This window comes from Acinonyx jubatus, chromosome A1 (assembly GCF_027475565.1).
Source record: "Acinonyx jubatus isolate Ajub_Pintada_27869175 chromosome A1, VMU_Ajub_asm_v1.0, whole genome shotgun sequence".
NCBI lineage: Eukaryota > Metazoa > Chordata > Mammalia > Carnivora > Felidae > Acinonyx > Acinonyx jubatus.
Genome location: NC_069380.1, coordinates 198,428,738 through 198,441,069, shown reverse-complemented (window position 1 = coordinate 198,441,069; position 12,332 = coordinate 198,428,738).

Sequence of the window (12,332 nt, the reverse complement as noted above, 5' to 3'; positions counted from 1 at the left end):
ATTTCTTGTTTTTATATCTTTAACACTCAATGATCCAGATAGCAGGTGTAATAAAATTTCACCATCCTACTTGGGAAGTCATCGAATCTGCTGTGTTTTCTGCCACCTCACATTTGGTGCGGATGACTTAATTGGATTTTGTCAGCCATAATACGCACAACTCTCATCTATATTATTCTCACAGTCCTTGCTCTGAAAAATCTTATGTCCATGTTGATATTATGACTAGGATTGCTAAATCATTATGGGAAAATAGCAAAAGTTATTTTTAAGTAAAGACATTCAGTCCATAGTGATGCTATATTATTTCACCCCCAACACATTCCCAAATGGCTTACTACCTTCTTTTAAATGAGAAATATAAATGAAGTGTAAAATATTCTGTATAAAGAAAGCATTCCAAATGACAATGCTTGCTTTATTCCTGATTTTTAACGTAATGTTTCATCTTTTGTTTTTAACCTGATTTGTTTACCATTGCTTGTGTCTGGAGATAAAAAGAGGTGTTTCTATATCATGCCTGTTTTTTTTTTTTCTTTTTCATTTCAGTAATGTTTACATAATTTGCAGAGAATGGCCTGTTAACAATTTCTGGATTAAATTTTTATTTACAAAAAGTCCTGCTCTGGGAGTAAGATTGAATCAGAGTTTCCTTGGTGAATAATCTTACATGGCTTATTCCTACCCATGCTCCCCTTTTAGACTGTACATTATCTTAATCAGTATACACTATGTGTTTGACACTGTAGAGTGAAATAGAGAGATTTTGGTCTTCCAGGCAGATATTTATTGACCATGACATTTAAGCAAGGCAGATGCTTCCTTTACAAAGAGGGTTAAGAATAGGGCATATCATGGCAAGTGTAAATGTTTAGACCAAGTATTAATTAATAACTTTTGTGCATATCTAGAAAGCAACATGATTGTTCTGGCAAACATCTCATGAGATATCAAAAAAAAGAGATTAATTCGACTCCATCTGGGACTCTTTGTATAATCTCAATTTTAACAGAAATGCTTTACAACAAATAGGGCAACTGTTGAATCCTGACATCCGCCCTGCTATTTGTCTATCTGTCCATCTGTTTGTTTGTCTAAATGTATCTAGTTAGAGCATAACATATATATATATATTTTATAAACCTTTCTCTGTAACTCAGGAAGTAAAGGGATTTAAATGGTCACAGCCTTGTTTACTATACATCACCGATTTGGAATCAGAGACTATTTGCAAAAAGTGCTATGTATCCTTTAAAATTACATCATTGAAGCTGTGTAATAAATATAAAAATTGAAGTATGCATTAAAAAATGAAGATATTTTTGTTAATCTGAAAACCAGCAGGGTGCCTGATATGTATAATATAATCCCTTTATAAAAATATATACATACATTGTATTATAGATAATATGAAATATCTAAAATATAATTGAGCAGAATGCTCACAAAAATATTAAGAGTTATCACCTTTGGGGAGACAAATGGTTTGGGTTATTACTATTAATCTTCATAATTCTTTAGTGTTTGATTTGCTTTTAACATGAATAAAAATTTTTAACAAGTATAAAATTGTTTTTATAATTTAAAATATATCTAAGAATGGAGTACATCATTTTGCTGCTTGGGACATGAGAAAGCAAGCATTTCTTTACACTTTTACCTTCTTCTATGTGGACATGTTAGCTAGGACTCAATTTGAAGGACTGTTTTTATATATAAAATCCACAATTTTACTCTTGTTTTGTTCATATAGCTTTTAAATTGTTTCCCTAGCATTTTAAAATCAAAGTACCTGGATTTATATTTTTGTTTTACTGAACTGAAGGAGATCAGTGTCAATGTCTAGCAGGTTTTGAAATTGCTCTTTGTTTTTTTTGTTTTGTTTTGTTTTGTTTTTGTTTTTTGTTTTTTTGAGGGAGCATGTTTAGAAATCTTCCAGGAAGCAAATTAAACATAATCTAAAGCTATTGGAGTGTTCATGTGGAAATAAAATTTTGCTGAATAAGATATAAAGGTCCCTTACATTATATTTAAACAATAACATCAACAATACATAAGCCAAAATGATTGAAGCACTGACAGCCTCAGCCCATAAAATTCTATGAATTTTTTACAGCACCAGGTGTGAACATTATGAGGTGGGGGACAGCTTTGTTGAGAATTAACAATGTGTAGTCAAATAAGCCCATAAAATAAATCTATCTACTATCTCCTCTTTGCTACTTTCACTTTCACTTTGGGTAACATTTTGTTCTTTATAAAAATCCTTACTTCATTTCTAATTCTGTATATAATTTCTGTATCTTGGTGGTAACATGTAGTTGCTAAGATCTTAGTGATCGAAGCAATGACTTTTAATGGAAAGTTCCATTACAGACATTCTGAAAATTTACCCAAAGTCTCCATCATTTCCCTTTCAGTATCATTCAGAAGGGCACATTGTCTTTAATAGTGGATCTGGTGCAACTTGTTTCCAAAGTCTTTAAAGAGGATAAATACAGAGTAGAAAGGCAGAATCTTGTAGATTATTACAGCTGAGTACCTGGACACTTCTTCAAATCCCCAGGAGAGTGGTCCTCTAATGCATTCAAGTGATATATTACTTGAAAGACATTGCCATCTTGGTAAAAAATTCATTAAAAAACTAAAGATTAAACATAGAATAAAAACATGATGTGTATAAATGTGTGGATGTATATATGTATATGTATCTAGATTCTACTATAGAGAGTGCAACCTTAAAAAAACATACTTGGATAAAATTTACACTTGAGAAAATCCTTGCATTAATGTGTTTTCTGATTATTGAATAACAAATACATTTATTGAATTTGTGCAATCAAAAAACATTGGTGTTCTAACAAAAAATAGCACGAGAACCTTTCATAATGTGTTCATTCATTAATCATTCATTCATCAATCTTGAGCTCTATATTTGTATATCCAACTGCCTACCTCACAGCTTCGCTTAGATGTTAAAAGGCAACCAAAATTAAATGCAGCAAAAACAAAACAAAAACACCCCTCGATTCCATACACAGAGCCCCAGCATCTTTCTCCTACTCACCCCCTCTTAGTAAATGACATCACAATACACTCAGTTGGCCAAATCAAAAATTCTATCCATGATCCTAGTTTCCTTTCTTTCCCTCCTCTCATAAATCTATCATGTTACTTCCAAAACATAGGAATCCAACTTCTCTTTATCTCCTCTACTGCTACCCTCATCTGACCTACTGGTATCTCTTGGTTTCATTTCTTCAGCAACCTTCTGGCAGGCCTTCTAACTTCATGTTCCTTTAAAGTCTGTTCTCCAAACTTTTATTTATTTTGTATTTTTTTAAATTTTTGAGACAGAGAGAGACAGAGCATGAGCAGGGGAGGGGCAGAGAGAGAGGGAGACACAGAATCCGAAGCAGGCTCCAGGCTCCAAGCTGTCAGCACAGAGCCTAACATGGGGCTCAAACTCACAAACTGTGAGATCATGACCCGAGCCGAAGTCGGATGCTTGACCGACTGAGCCACCCAGGTGCCCCAGCAGCCAGAGTAATCCTAAAAAAAAAGAATCCAGTAATAACTTTCCCTTCTTGAAACCTCTAAGGCTTTCCCATTTCATTTAGCATAATGAAAAGCAAACTTTTTATCTTTGCCTACAACACCCAACATGATATATTCCTGGTCTGTCTCATCTCCTACCATCTCTGCTTTGTTGTCTCCTCTCCAAGCTACACTGGCCTCCTTTCTATCACTTAAACACACAAAACTCATGTTGGGAACATATTTCATAATGGTTATTTGTGGAATAAATGAAGTACTGTTTTGATCAAATATAAAAAAGACGACCAACACACAGATTCTGATCTCCAGAAACTTACAGCCCAGTAGAAAGAACTGCCCCAGTAAACAAACAAGAACAATACATATTCTGGTGGTATGAAAAAACTATGTATAGATGTTGTAAGGTTACAGAGAGGAGTCATCTGTTTTACTTGAGAGATGTTTGTTGAATTAAGTTTCAAGAGATACTTTGGGAGGTGTTGTCCAGGAGGACTCAGACTGAGGAGGGCGCTGGAGGCAGGCAGCTCCTGAGCAAGTTCACAGAGGACTGAAACCACATCAGGAGTAAGGGGACACATAAATCACTCAGTCTGGCTTGACCAAAGCACTAGACCTAAATAAGGGCCTATTGTTCCATATTACCACGAACAATAAAGAAAAGTTGAAAAAAAAAACCCAAATAATTCTGTGGGCCAAGTGATATCATTGGATTAGAAATGCATCTCTAATGCCCAGGACAGAACCATTAGTCCATTTGAGCAAATCATTATTTTGCTTATTAAACAGATATTTATACCATCTACATTCTATACTTGGCGCTGCTCTAACTCTTGTAAATAGAGGATTGAGCACAACAGGCTGAGTCTCTGCTCTCATAGTCCTTATGGTTAGTGTGGGAGACAGATCAAAAACGAGCAAATTAACACTTTGTATTTCAGGTAGTGATAAATGCTGTGATAAGTTTCCCTGAGCAGAAACAGGACAAGGGAAAGAAAAGGGAAGAAAGGGGTATTGCTATTTTACTTGGCTTGATCATGGAAGGGCTCTCTGAGGGGGTAAAAATCTGAGTAGAAACCTGAGGGAGGAAGATGGCGCTGTCTGGAAAAAGATCATTCTTAACCGCTAAAACGGCAATGACAACAGACAGGAAACACGCAAGAGGTTGCGTTAGTGGAGAAGAGCAAGGAGACAAGGGCTCCTGAAGCACGCTGAGCTCTTGAAAGAGAGGTAAAATCTGAGTCAGACAGAGTTGGTGGCAGATCATAGAAGGCATGGCAGACTTTCACTGTGCTGAGAGTGACACGGGAACTACTGGAAATTTCTGAATAGAGGGAAGATACCACATGCCTGATGTTATAAAGGCATCATTCCATTGAGTATGTCGAGTGGAGGACAAGAAAGAAATGTGGGAAACTAACTGGCTGGCTATCAAAGGAGTCCAGGCAGCAGATGATGGCAGATTGAAGATGGGTGGATGAGATGGGTTATATTTTCAAGGTGAATCACTCAAGACTGCTTGATTGTATGTAGAGTAAGAAAAAGAGAGAAATCAAGGATAGTTTCTGGTGCATGTTTGCTTTTCATTAGGAAAACTGATGGGATGGTTGTGCCACTTTCTTATATGGAGAGACAGATTTGGAGTTGAAAGCCAAAATTTCTTTCTTTCTTTTTTTTTTTTTGCCATACCCATTGGATAAGCAAATACATATAATATTCAGACTAGAAGCAGAGAGATGTGATGGACTTAAAATGGTCCAGATTTGCCAAGGGTACAATTTTTACGTTACTATGTCATCTGAGTTGATAAGACTAAACATTTCAGTAGTAATTAACTCAATTTCTAAGAATGGATTGAAAATGAACTCTGTAGACAAGTGGTGGGAATCCCCCAGGACACTGCTTGTTAGCAACAGTAAAAGAATTAGCAACAAGAATGCTATAGGTTGAACATGGAATGTGAAGAAAAGAGAATCTCATTATTTTATGAGGTTTTTCATTTAAGAAAAGCATGAATGACCAGCTTTGTTCAGTACCAAATTTTTGAAACCTTCCTAGTGCCAAACATTAAATTTATAATAAATACTGTCTCCTTGTGTTGTGTCAATGCAGGTTGACCTCAGGTCAAAAGAAATGCAATTTACAGCTTTCTCTGTAAAAGTCACATTTCAGTCTAGTCATTAAGGCCACACCTTGACCTTGGTTAAACTTTGGTAAATCCTCCAGGTTCAACAATTACAATAACAAAAAGAATAAATTAACTTAATGGATGTCTAAGGATATTCATTCTGTTTAAATTTTCCTAATCATTAATTTCCAAAAGGATGTTCTCCTTAGACTTCCCAATGTGGAAATCATGTGCTTTTCTCAATGTATTTACATTTATATTCATTCATTTAGGTTAATGAATCTAGAAAACTGGAAAAGATTCAAACTTGAATAATCTTTTATTGCTTAGATATTAAAAAGATTGTAAACTCACAGCAATGCAAGAAGAAACATCATAGGAAAATAACCAGAATGTGATTTTTGGTGAATTTAAGTGGAATTTTAATTAAAAATAACATCCTAACTCAATCATTTTACTAGCTAAATATCTCTTCATTCTGTCTAAATAAATGTTTTATGAGTTCATAGAAAGACATTGAAGATGCTTTCTAAAAATAAAACCATAGTAGATATGACCTTGGAATTTTATCCCTTTCTGTTTAATGAATACAATTAATGTTCTGTAGGGGTAATTTATCTGAAACTACTATACTCATTATGTTAAATTGTCTCTAATTATTATTTTCAGGCAATTTGGCACAAATAGACCAACTTCAAAATTACAATCCTCATGGAATCTATGGTGTTTGATAAACAGAAAGTTATAACTTTATGTATGTAATCATGATGTCAAATCAGCAGCCAGTTGAGTGGAACTCAGAGCTCATGCTCTCTAGTAGCTGGAACACTGAGAAGGGATTCAGTAGATGTGCATTTTATTCCCACTTGGCCCTTCTTTTGTGATACACAGAAACACTCTTCTAAATGGGAATGAGCCATGGTGCTTTACTCATATAACTACTAAGAGTAGATTCAGTTTTTGAACTCATTTGCTGAAAGGAGGCATTTTATTGTTGTAGTATAATACAATTGTGTTCCTGACTTGGAAAAAAACCCAGCTAATGATACAGATGTGTTTTGGTAATGACTGATACCATTAGTAATTCTAGCCACCACAGAACTTTCACAGAAGGAAATAAATATTCTCATTTACTATAAAAGCTCTGGTTTGTACCCTTGGTTCACTTGATTTCATTCTTTTTCTCAGAAGTTGTGAGCTGCTCACACTGACAGTGGGAACAGGAGTTTGATAAAATAGAGCTTCTAGAAGAGGCCTTGCCTTCTTAATGCTGAGGAGGATCCCTCAGAAAAGTCTTTTCATAATGGGAGCTAGCCCAACAAATGCTTTCTGCCCTAGGGGCCTGTCTTACAAATAGTGATTCAAAAGAAGTACAAGGAACTGACTGACAGGAGGGGAAAGAAATGTGGTTGGGTTCAAGGGAGGTTATGTTTAGTTAAAAAAAAATGCTGGTTTAAGAATTTCCTAAAATGCTCTAGAATCTCAAAATGCTATAATCAAAAGCAATTGCAAAAATTTACTTTGACATTTGTTTTACATTCTGTAATCTCGTGGAAATCACATCTCAACCTTTTATGATTTTTTCATTTGAACACACGTTAAAAAAGTCTTTCGGGAATGAATACATTAAAGACATTGCTGTAAAGTCAGAAAGTCAGAAGGTATAGGAATATTTTGATCACATCAGTATGAAATCTATTGTTGTAAATCACTCTGAAACTAGAAAACATGCATCATTCATGATTTCTTACAAAGAAACTAGATATATACCACAAAGTAAGTCTATAGCTGAATCGTAGCAGTGACATAGATGCTTGGTCAAATATAATTCTATTCCAAAATACTCGATGTTATCCCCCAGTACAACTGGAAATGTTGGCATTTTACACAAGTCTCTAACACGCGTAAAACGTGGACACAATTCCAATACTCACTTTGCAAACCAGACATGATCTGCTAATTACATTGAAATTATGTTACTCTGCTCCTATCCTGGCTAAAGATCTTGAAGGTTTAATTTTTTCCTTTGCCAAGCTTCATTCTAGGGCTGCCAGATTTTGGAGAATTCTCGGGTTTGTAATTTAACACTTCTTGTGAAATCATTTCACTGAAGCGATTGTTTTATCTCCCAAACGATCCTAAGCTTGGCCCTGATCTCAGGAACCTTTGTTACCGCCATGTTGCCCTCGCCCACCTGTGTTAGGTTTCTCCTCCTCCCTTTATCTGCCTTTTCTACACAACAAGACAATCCAAAGTGTGTGTCATTTAGGTGTCACCAGTTCTGTGAGACGTGAAAAGCTCTGCCAGTTAACATAAAACAAAATCCCGGAGGTTTCATGGAATCACATTTCCCTACTGGAAAGAAAGTTGAGAAGGAGGGCAAGGTAGCTTTAGAGTGGGAGTTTGAATGAGGACACTTTGGCCATGAATGGAAACTCTACATTCTTTGTTATTTTAACAGGCTGTGTCTGTTCTCCTTGAAAGAAATTGTATGAGAGAAGATTGGATTAAGTAGTTTTTATTTTATTTCAAAGCACTTGTACACTTTTCCAAAGATCAACTTACTTAGCCAAGTAATAAACTCTTGTTTTACAATAATACTAGTGTATATTATATCACTCTAGCTTACTACAAAATACAGAATTAGAGTCGGGAAACAAAACATTTGTTTCTTTGCTGAATGAGGCATATATCATTACCTATTCACTCTGCCAGATATAACTTGAACCTTTTAAGCTATTCAAAGAAATACCCAACTAGTTAATCTGCTTTAGGAGGAAAAGAAAAATAGCTTTGCACCTACTCAGCCTCTTGGTTTTATGTTGTTGTTGTTGTCTTTTTAATCTTAGCCATTTGCAGCCCAATGTTTCTATGTTCTTTGCAAGTGTATCTTTTCTGAAAAGTTACAAAATGGGTTTTGCATGTTTTCCAATTTCACTTTTCACACTTTTTAAAGTAGCGCACTTTCACAGTGGATGAATGAGTTCATTGAACCAAATATTCATTTGTCTGTGTATTTCTCATCACATGGAAACCAGCATATGCAGATTTGCAAATTGTAAATAAATTACAATATACTCTCATACTTCAAAGTACCCAAGGATATGATTATTACTTAACCATTTTTAAAAACGTGTTAATATCACTTATTTATTTATTTTTTTTTTAGTCTCCTATGTACATTTAAAGTTTTTCTTTTGGAAAGTTCTCTATCACTGTGAACTCGGCATTTGCTTAGACATTGCTATACGAAAACAAACCTAGTTTTAGAATTTGTGTTTAATTAACTTGGTTGTTGCTTTTTCTTTCTCACAGTAATCACAATCTTTCATCTTTTATTTTTGTTTTTACCATTCTGTATGATAGGCAGATTTGCTGTAGGAAAAGAATTAGGTAGTCTGCTTACCTTTTACAAAGTGTAGCTTTAAAAAATATATATATTTCCAGTTAATGTCATTTTTATTAAACTCTATTACTACCTCTTGATGGATTCGTATTCTAAGGTGGCCACTATAGCAATCAGAGAAACAGTTGTGGGTGGTCTCAGCTGATACACGAATTAGCCACTTGATTTCTATTTCCACTAAATGTTTCAGGTTAAGTGATTCTTTCAGTCAGAAGTGATGCTTCCGGACATGTTACTACAGGTGAATGGCTGAACTAAACATCTTGTTCAGCCATCTTTGTGTATTGTCGGCTGCAACAAGAGACATACAACCCTGTCTGAGTCAAAAATGGTAACAACCTGTCAACTTTTTCTGAATGAAAATAGGTACTGGTGCAACAAATGTCCTATCATCCCAAATTGTCCCTTTATTAAGTCTTCTGAAAATTTGAGGTATTCTTGGGTTTTGAGGAATGCTGCCACTTTCAGTTCCAAATAGCCCCATCTCACCTTAGAAGAATGTTCCCCTGCTTGGTACTTGGTTTTATTTAAAAAAAAAACAAAACAAAAAAAAGGTAAATTTTCTCTTTACACCTTGACATAACTTTGTGTATCTTTTCTTTTATTTACACTTGAAGAACTCAAGAAACAACTGGAAAAATGACATCACCCAGGAATACAAGTATTATTTCTCCCAAGTTCTGTATCAAGTCTTACATCAACTACATGTAATTGTGTTGGTCTTGTTATTGAGCACCCCAAGGGGCACAGCAACACACACATACAACCACACTGCAGAAAATCTTTATGGGGAGGGTTCTGTCCCTGGAATCACTGAACAGTCTTCCATTAGAGTTAGTAAATTTTAAAAACTGATTTTTAATTCAATGGCTCCTAAATATACACATGATGAAAAAGCTTGTAGAAATAAAGCAGAGGTAGAAAAACAAGATGAGTGTGATATATAAGAAGATAAAAGGAAGAAAGAAGAGGAAAAAAGAATTAGTTACAGAAATCAGTGCTGGAAAAAGACCCAAATCTGCTTTGACATTCGCCCTGCCAGTAAGTAGTTTGTGAATTAAAAACAAACAATAGAAAAACAAATCCTATGCATTTCTTCAAAATCCAATGGAGATGATTGGCAAAGATTGAGTGGACAAATGATAACATTTCTTAGCCCTAGTCTAGGGTTGGAGAGAGCAGATGTTTCTGAGAGGGTGGCAGAATTAATGAAAAAAAAAAAAATGAAATGCTCCTAAGAGATTTGATACTATCTTGAGACAGTGAAACGGAAGGAAGAAAGGTCTTGTGATGAGGTGATACTCATAGCAGAAAAATGAAAGCAATAAAGCATAGAGTTGACTGTGACTGGCCTTCTTTTTTTCTGGAGGTGTGATGTCATGAAACAAATGAGTTTACACAGCAAAGACATGGTTGAATTTGGTGAAAATGATAATCCCTTTAAACCTAACATTCTAGATGTAGGACTCAGGATGTAACTTTAATTTGAAGTAAAAATTAGGTCGGATTTGGGGGAAGGTATATCTGGATGCCTTTTCAAATTATTACTATTCTCTTTGAATTGTTTAAATTCCAGAATGATAATGACTGGAAATAGATGCAAGAATTTAATTTTTAAAATTTTTGTGTAAGTAATATTGCATTAACTCAACATGGTCTGTCAATACCCTAAATACAGTTAAAGAAGAATCACAAACATTTGACCTGATATTATTATAGATCACAACACAAAAGCCCTAAATTAGGGCAATTATCATTTAAAAGTAAGGAAAGTTGAACACAATTGGTGTGAATTCTACAGGTTTTGATAAATATATAATGACGTATGTCTAACATTATAGTATCCTATGGAATCATTTCACAGCTCTGAAAATTCTCCATGCCCTACCTATATACTTCTTCCTTCCCCTAGTCCCTGGAAACCATTGATTTTATTGCCTCCATGATTTTGTCTTTTTTAAGGATGTCATATAGTTGGCATCATACATTACCTAGTCTTTTCAGATTATTTTCTTTCACTTAGAAAAACACATTGAAAGTTCCTCCATGTCTTATCATGGCTCGATAGCTCATTTCTTTTTAGTGCTAAATAATATTCCCTGTCTGGATGTATCAGTTTATTTATCCATTCACCTACTGAAGGATATCTTGGTTGCTTCCAAGTTCGAGCAATTAAAAATAAAGCTGCTATGAACATCTGTGTGCAGTTGCCTTTCTTTTTAAAATATCTAATGTTCACAAATAAATGAATTAGAGGGATTTAAAGTCTTTTGTGAAAGAAATCCTATGCAAAAACTTCACGCCATTTACTCAGTAAATACAACATTTTATTATTATTTTTTTGCTTCTAACTTTATTTTTTAAAATTTACATCCAAATTAGTTAGCATATACTGAAGCAATGATTTCAGGAGTAGATTCCTTAATGCCGTTAACCCATTTAGCGCATCCCCCCTCCCACAACCCCTCTAGCAACCCTCAGCTTGTTCTCCATATTTATGACACTCTCTTGTTTTGTCCCCCGCCTTGTTTTTATATTATTTTTGTTTCCCTTCCCTACATTCATCTGTTTTGTCTGTTAAAGTCCTCATATGAGTGAATTCATATGATTTTTGTCTTTCTCTGACCAACTAATTTCACTTAGCATAATACCCTCCAGTTCCATCCACATAGTTGCAAATGTCAAGATTTCACTCTTTTTGATTGTCAAGTAATACTCCATTGTGTGTGTGTGTGTGTGTGTGTGTGTATATATATATATATATACATATATATATATATATATATATATATATATACACACCACATCTTCTTTATCCATTCATCAGTCAATGGACACTTGGGCTCTTTCCATACTTGAGCTATTGTTGATAGTGCTGCTATAAACATGGGGGTGCAGGTGTCCCTTCAAAACAGCACACCTGTATCCCGTGGATAAATGCCTAGTAGTGCAATTCCTGGGTCGTAGGGTAGTTCTATTTTTAGTTTTTTGAGGAACCTCCATACTGTTTTCCAGAGTGGCTGTACCAGCTTGCATTGCCACCAACAGTGCAAAAGAGATCCTCTTTCTCTGCATCCTCGCCAACATCTGTTGTTGCCTGAGTTGTTAATGTTAGCCATTCTGACAGGTGTAAGGTGGTATCTCATTCTAGTTTTGATTTGTATTTCCCTGATGATGAGTGATGTTGAACATTTTTTCATGTGTCGGTTGGCCATCTGGATGTCTTCTTTGGAGAAGTGTCTA